Genomic DNA, 8,199 nt, shown 5'->3' on the forward strand with positions numbered 1-8,199 from the left:
CGTGACCAAGCCCTTGATCCTCCACGGGTGGATGCTCCTGCTCATCTGGATCCAGGACGAGTGGCACTGCCTTCTCAACTGCCATGTTGTGCAGCATGCAGCACACAATGAAGATTTTGCAGACCTTCTCCGAGGCATAAGGGAGGGACCCGCCTGTCTTGTCCAGGCACCGGAATCGCCTCTTCAGAAGTCCAAACGTCCTCTCAATCACTCGCCTGGTCTGGCCGTGTGCATCGTTGTACCAGTGATCTGCAGCTGTTCTTGGGTTGCGGAGAGGTGTCAGCAGCCATGGCATGTTGGGATATCCAGAGTCCCCTACATGGAAACACCATGTAAATAAGTTGGTCACGAGATGCCGTAAGAGACAAAGATACCGCAACACATAGGACAAAAATACTATACCCACCAACAAGACATGCTCGTTCGTTGTGAAGCTGCAGCATCATTAGTGGCACCCTGCTATGCCTCATGATGTAGGCATCGTGTACTGATCCTGGAAAACGTGCACAGACATGGGAAATCAGCATGTTAGCAAGACACACCACAAGGGCATTTATCGAGTGGTAATGTTTGCGGTTGCGATAGGCTTGTTCCTGTGCCTGTGGTGGTACAAAAGCCACATGTGTACCATCAATGAACCCAATTACATGGGGCATCCCACCCAGGGCATAGAAATCCCCCTTGACATCCCTCAACCCCTCTGGACTTGGAAATTTGATGAATTCATCAAGGTGCTCCAACATGGCTGCTAAAACATCACGCAGGACACGGCTGAACATAGTCTGGGACATCCCACCCACATCAGCTATGGTGAATTGAAACGTACCTGTTGCAAAAAAATGTAAGACTGCCATCACCTTCATCTTGAGGGTCAGCGCAGTAGGATACCTGTGTTGCGGTTGGAGGTGTGGTGCCAGCCTGTTTGTCAGGTCCTCAATCAACTGTTGAGTGAATCTGTAACGGCAGATGCAGGAACGTTCCATCATGGCACCCAAGTCTGGCATTAGTCTTGGGACAGGTGGTGCCCTGCAAAACATAGTTTAGAGGAATGAAGATTGAGAGTCGGCAAACATCAATGTCAATGAACATGGCACATGCTACACTGCTAATACACATCAGGTAACTATGGAGTCTGGTGTGTGCAATACATCCAGGACACAGATGGCAGCTTGCTGGCAATCCTACAAAATGCATGATACACCTGTTGATTGTCAAGTCAACATGACATGCCCTGAAAAGATTTGGGGGCCAGTCTGAGTGAAGAGCCACAGATATGACCGGAGTGACACACAACCACATAGCTGCATTTGAAGGATGTCATCTCATCCAGAAAGCTGACTGCAAGGCACACGCACAGGTCACATGGAATGTCAAATGTACATGTCAAACACAGTGCGATCAAGGGGTACACGTGACAACACAAAGACACAGCCATTGAGACGACAAACACATGTATTACTGAAAATATATGATGTCCCATGCACACAGACCCTACAGCCTTGGGAATCCACATGTGGCATGGTGTGCGTAGATGTGTTACATGCCCATCTCCACACAGATCCCTGTTGGATGCACCAACAGCAGATGCCGTTGACGGGACACTGACATGAAGCTCATGGGAACACATGACACACAGCCGACATAGTCCCAAAGGGGCACACTGATCGTGATAGGTTAGTTCATAAGTGTCCCTGTCCCTGGCATCAGGAGGCAGGTGCGGGTGTTGATGACTGTGTCACCCACTGCTGCTATGCATGACAAAGTTGGACTACAGACACACACGTGGCACCTGTCAAGGTGATGTGTGCCACATCGTGCCCCATCACACATGACATGTGTCCACAGGTCAGAACACATCAATTGTGCAACGAGATGGAAGGACCTGTGCAAGATCACAGGCTAACACACCTAGGGCCTGCACCTGAAAGTATGCAATGATAAGTACTTGATGGACATCCATGTGCGACTCGTAGCCCTCCATTCCTGGAATGTGTACGGCTGTATCACCATTGTAAGCGTGTGAAATGCGTACACAACTGGTGCGTACACGTACGTGTACTACCAGTGCCTACACGTACCTGTACATGTACATGTACGTACCAGTTGTACACGTATAGTGGTACACGTACGTGTATGCACCAGTTGTACACATACATGTACTAACAGTGCCTACATGTACGTGTACTAACAGTGCCTACACGTACCTGCACGTACGTGTACGCACCAGTGGTACACGTACGTGTAGGCACCAGTTGTACTACCAGTGCCTACATGCACTTGTACACGTATGTGTACGCACCAGTTGTACACATACGTGTACAACTGGTGCCTACACGTACGTGTACAGGTACATGTAGGCACTGGTAGTACACGTACGTGTACCACTGGTGCATACATGTACGTTTACAGGTACATGTAGGCACTGGTAGTACACGTACGTGTACAACTGGTGCGTACACGGACGTTTGCAACTGGTGCGTACACGTACGTGTACTACCAGTGCCTACACGTACTTGTACACATACGTGTACGCACCAGTGGTACACGTACGTGTACTACCAGTGCCTACACGTACTTGTACACCTACGTGACTGATGCTTTCTGGTTTCTTCTCCTTGCCCACAGCATCATCATCCACACGCAAGGGAGACACCGGCATGGACCTTGAGGAGGGACCCAGCGACAGTGCCACCAGTGCTGTGGAGTCAGCAGGAGACAGTGGCACGGAGGGCGAGGGGAGTCAGTCGGAGGACCTGTCCGGAGGCGAGAGCATGTACGACACCGACGGGTCCCAGGCTGACATCCTTGAGGAGGCGGAGGATGCAACAACAACTTGCAGCATCCCACCATCTGTACCCGCCTCCTCCATTGCCATCTCCGCCCTCCCAGTTGCTCCCGTCCCTTCTGTCCGTGCACGGTTTCACCGTGTCTCCTTCAGACCAGGCACCACAGCCCCTGCCCCTGTCACCCCTGCTGCCCTCAGTGAAGAGTCTGTGGACACACTGCACCAGTTGCAGGTTGGTCAGGCATTGATGCTGCATGTCCTCCATGAACACACTAGACTGCTCACACAGTTGGTGTTGTTCATGGAGGGCATGTCATCAACGATGACTGAGCAACGCAGGTTTCTGCGGTCCATGGACTCTTCACTGAAGGAAGCAGTGTCTCTCCTGCGGCGCTCCGTCCCCCCCTACCCCGGACCCATCCACACTGCCCTCTCCCATGCCTGTCCAAAGCACACACAGACAGTCACAGGCACACACCACAACAGACACATCCAGCACACCCCCAACTAAGGCACAGCGCACACCTCCTGGCACGCACACTCAGGGGGATGGAGTCACACACACAGGGTCTGGGGGCAAACGGCAGACACGCAGCCACAGTCAGAGTCCGCAGTCCTCACGACCCACTTTCTCCAAATCCACTCCCCTTAGTTCCCCTGCCAAGACATCACCCAAAGTGACCGACAGGGCTAGTCAGTCCCTCAGCCCCACTCTGACACCACCATGCAAGCGGTTGAGGAAGTCTCCGGCCAGGGGAGTTGAGTCCCCCCCATGTCCACCACCTCCCCCGAGAGTGCTGCACCCCATCCCTCAGACACCCCCCCCTACGTTGGCCCTGGTGTTCGTTCCGGTGCAGGGGTTCCTCTGGACGCCCTGGCTGCAGTGTGCATCGAGCTGCGCTCACCACCACCTTTGGCGCTGCACCACCCCCTGTGGTGGATACGTCCAGCCCTGCACCCACCACACCTACCCAACCCACTCCTGTCCCTGCCGTGCCTGGTACTCCCACTGATGATGCCCCGCCCCCGGTCGACAACCCTTGAGGTGACTTTGTGTAGGCAAGGTAGTGGTGGACACACTCGCATACGTCCACCCTTGGACTCAAACTATGGACTGGCCATTGGACTTTGTAAATAGTGTTTTATTACAAGTTCTTTTTTTGTGTGCTGAATAAAACCTTATCTTTTAGTTTCCACACTATTGCATTTCAGGTACTTGATGTTGGTGATGAGGCCCATGAAGTTGGTGTTCTGGTTATATGTTAGGGTTCTGAGAAATATTTTAGTATGATGGTCATGAGGTGGACCATGGTGTCTGTGTGCCATCTCAATGTCTGTGAAAATATTAATTGGTAGTTTGTGTTCCTTTGGATTGTGAGACATTGTCCCAGGAAGTGTTCCTTCCTCTGTGGCACCAGACATGTTCCCTGTAAACAGCTGCACAATTCTTGTGCTGACCTATGTCAACATATCCTTTGTTGGTGACGGATCCCTTCACCAATGGCCATGCATGCTCACCAATGTCTCCTGCTAACTCGTCTGTGCCATCCTTGCCAGTACTTGTGTTTTGTGTATGTAGGAATGGCATCAGGGAGCAATTGTCCCTTTTCAGCACTATGCATGTGTGTAATCACGGCCTAACACACAAATGACACGTGTAATGCAGGGTATTTGGGAACCTGACTCACAATTGTGGGCATTGTATCTAGTGGCAGTGAACCCTATTCCTTACATGAGAGACATCATCTGGGTGGCTGGACCAGCACCTGGACATTCCTATCACTCCTGTGATGTGCGTGACAGTGTGTGGTCCCCTTGGCTAACTTATTTTAGTATACATTTCCATGACTATACAGTCTGTTGGCATTAAATCCGGGTGTGTATTGTGGGGCATCCGCCATGGGTGGGTATACATGTGTTGTATGCCCTCACACCCACATGTGGTGTGTCATGCAGTGTGTGAATGACATCCATCCTCCTGGGAGTGGGGCACTGCTGGGAGTGATATGCACCCACCCCTCATATCTCTGTCCACTGCTGGTAGTCCTCTGCACCCACCCCTCATATGTCTGGGCACTGCTGGGAGTCCTCTGCACCCACCCCTCATCTGTATGGGCACTGCTGGGAGTCCTCTGCACCCATCCCTCATATGTCTGGGCACTGCTGGGAGGCCCCTGCACCCACCCCTCATATGTCTGGCCACTGCTGGTAGTGATATACACCCACCCCTCATATGTCTGGGCACTGCTGGGAGTCCTCTGCACCCACCCCTCATATGTCTGGGCACTGCTGGGAGTCCTCTGCACCCACCCCTCATATGTCTGGGCACTGCTGGGAGTCCTCTGCACCCACCCCTCATATCTCTGTCCACTGCTGGGAGTCCTCTGCACCCACCCCTCATGTGTCTGGGCACTGCTGGGAGTCCTCTGCACCCACCCCTCATATGTCTGGGCACTGCTGGGAGGCCTCTGCACCCACCCCTCATATGTCTGGGCACTGTTGGTAGTGATATACACCCACCCCTCATATGTCTGGGCACTGCTGGGAGTGATATGCATCCACCCCTCATATGCCTGGGCACTGCTGGTAGTGATATACACCCACCCCTCATATGTCTTGGCACTACTGGGAGTCCTCTGCACCCACCCCTCATATGTCTGGGCACTGCTGGGAGTCCTCTGCACCCACCCCTCATATGTCTGGGCACTGCTGGTAGTCCTCTGCACCCACCCCTCATATGTCTGGGCACTGCTGGGAGTGATATGCACCCACCCCTCATATGTCTGGGCACTGCTGTGAGTCCTCTGCACCCACCCCTCATATGTCTGGGCACTGCTGGGAGTCCTCTGCACCCACCCCTCATATGTCTGGGCACTGCTGGGAGTCCTCTGCACCCACCCCTCATATCTCTGTCCACTGCTGGTAGTCCCCTGCACCCACCCCTCACATGTCTGGGCACTGCTGGGAGTCCTCTGCACCCACCCCTCATATGTCTGGCCACTGCTGGGAGTCCTCTGCACCCACCCCTCATATGTCTGGGCACTGCTAGGAGGCATCTGCACCCACCCCTCATATGTCTGGGCACTGCTGGGAGGCCTCTGCACCCATCCCTCATATGTCTGGGCACTGCTGGGAGTCCTCTGCACCCCCCCCTCATATGTCTGGGCACTGCTGGGAGTCCTCTGCACCCACCCCTCATATGTCTAGGCACTGCTGGGAGTCCTCTGCACCCACCCCGCATATGTCTGGGCACTGCTGGGAGTCCTCTGCACTCACCCCTCATATGTCTGGGCACTGCTGGGAGTCCTCTGCACCCACCCCTCATATGTCTGGGCACTGCTGGGAGTCCTCTGCACCCACCCCTCATATGTCTGGGCACTGCTGGGAGTCCTCTGCACCCACCCCTCATATGTCTGGCCACTGCTGGGAGTCCTCTGAACCCACCCCTCATATGTCTGGGCACTGCTGGGAGTCCTCTGCACCCACCCCTCATATGTCTGGGCACTGCTGGGAGTGATATGCACCCACCCCTCATATGTCTGGGCACTGCTGGGAGTCCTCTGCACCCACCCCTCATATGTCTGGGCATTAAAGGGAGTCCTCTGCACCCACCCCTCATATGTCTGGGCACTGCTGGGAGTCCTCTGCACCCACCCCTCATATCTCTGTCCACTGCTGGTAGTCCTCTGCACCCACCCCACATATGTCTGGGCACTGCTGGGAGTCCTCTGCACCCACCCCTCATATGTCTGGGCACTGCTGGGAGTCCTCTGCACCCACCCCTCATATGTCTGGGCACTGCTGGGAGTCCTCTGCACCCACCCCTCATGTGTCTGGGCACTGCTGGGAGTCCTCTGCACCCACCCCTCATATGTCTGGGCACTGCTGGGAGGCCTCTGCACCCACCCCTCATATGTCTGGGCACTGCTGGTAGTGATATACACCCACCCCTCATATATCTGGGCACTGCTGGGAGTGATATGCATCCACCCCTCATATGCCTGGCCACTGCTGGTAGTGATATACACCCACCCCTCATATGTCTGGGCACTACTGGGAGTCCTCTGCACCCACCCCTCATATGTCTGGGCACTGCTGGGAGTCCTCTGCACCCACCCCTCATATGTCTGGGCACTGCTGGTAGTCCTCTGCACCCACCCCTCATATGTCTGGGCACTGCTGGGAGTGATATGCACCCACCCCTCATATGTCTGGGCACTGCTGGGAGTCCTCTGCACCCACCCCTCATATGTCTGGGCACTGCTGGGAGTCCTCTGCACCCACCCCTCATATGTCTGGGCACTGCTGGGAGTCCTCTGCACCCACCCCTCATATCTCTGTCCACTGCTGGTAGTCCCCTGCACCCACCCCTCATATGTCTGGGCTCTGCTGGGAGTCCTCTGCACCCACCCCTCATATGTCTGGCCACTGCTGGGAGTCCTCTGCACCCACCCCTCATATGTCTGGGCACTGCTGGGAGTCCTCTGCACCCACCCCTCATATGTCTGGGCACTGCTGGGAGTGATATGCACCCACCCCTCATATGTCTGGGCACTGCGGGGAGTCCTCTGCACTCACCCCACATATGTCTGGGCACTGCTGGGAGTCCTCTGCACCCACCCCTCATATCTCTGTCCACTGCTGGTAGTCCCCTGCACCCACCCCTCACATGTCTGGGCACTGCTGGGAGTCCTCTGCACCCACCCCTCATATGTCTGGGCACTGCTGGGAGTCCTCTGCACCCACCCCTCATATGTCTGGGCACTGCTGGGAGGCCTCTGCACCCACCCCTCATATGTCTGGGCACTGTTGGTAGTGATATACACCCACCCCTCATATGTCTGGGCACTGCTGGGAGTGATATGCATCCACCCCTCATATGCCTGGGCACTGCTGGTAGTGATATACACCCACCACTCATATGTCTGGGCACTACTGGGAGTCCTCTGCACCCACCCCTCATATGTCTGGGCACTGCTGGGAGTCCTCTGCACCCACCCCTCATATGTCTGGGCACTGCTGGTAGTCCTCTGCACCCACCCCTCATATGTCTGGGCACTGCTGGGAGTGATATGCACCCACCCCTCATATGTCTGGGCACTGCTGTGAGTCCTCTGCACCCACCCCTCATATGTCTGGGCACTGCTGGGAGTCCTCTGCACCCACCCCTCATATGTCTGGGCACTGCTGGGAGTCCTCTGCACCCACCCCTCATATCTCTGTCCACTGCTGGTAGTCCCCTGCACCCACCCCTCACTTGTCTGGGCACTGCTGGGAGTCCTCTGCACCCACCCCTCATATGTCTGGCCACTGCTGGGAGTCCTCTGCACCCACCCCTCATATGTCTGGGCACTGCTAGGAGGCATCTGCACCCACCCCTCATATGTCTGGGCACTGCTGGGAGGCCTCTGCAC

This window comes from Triturus cristatus, chromosome 3_2 (genome assembly GCF_964204655.1).
Source record: "Triturus cristatus chromosome 3_2, aTriCri1.1, whole genome shotgun sequence".
NCBI classification, from domain to species: Eukaryota; Metazoa; Chordata; class Amphibia; order Caudata; family Salamandridae; genus Triturus; species Triturus cristatus.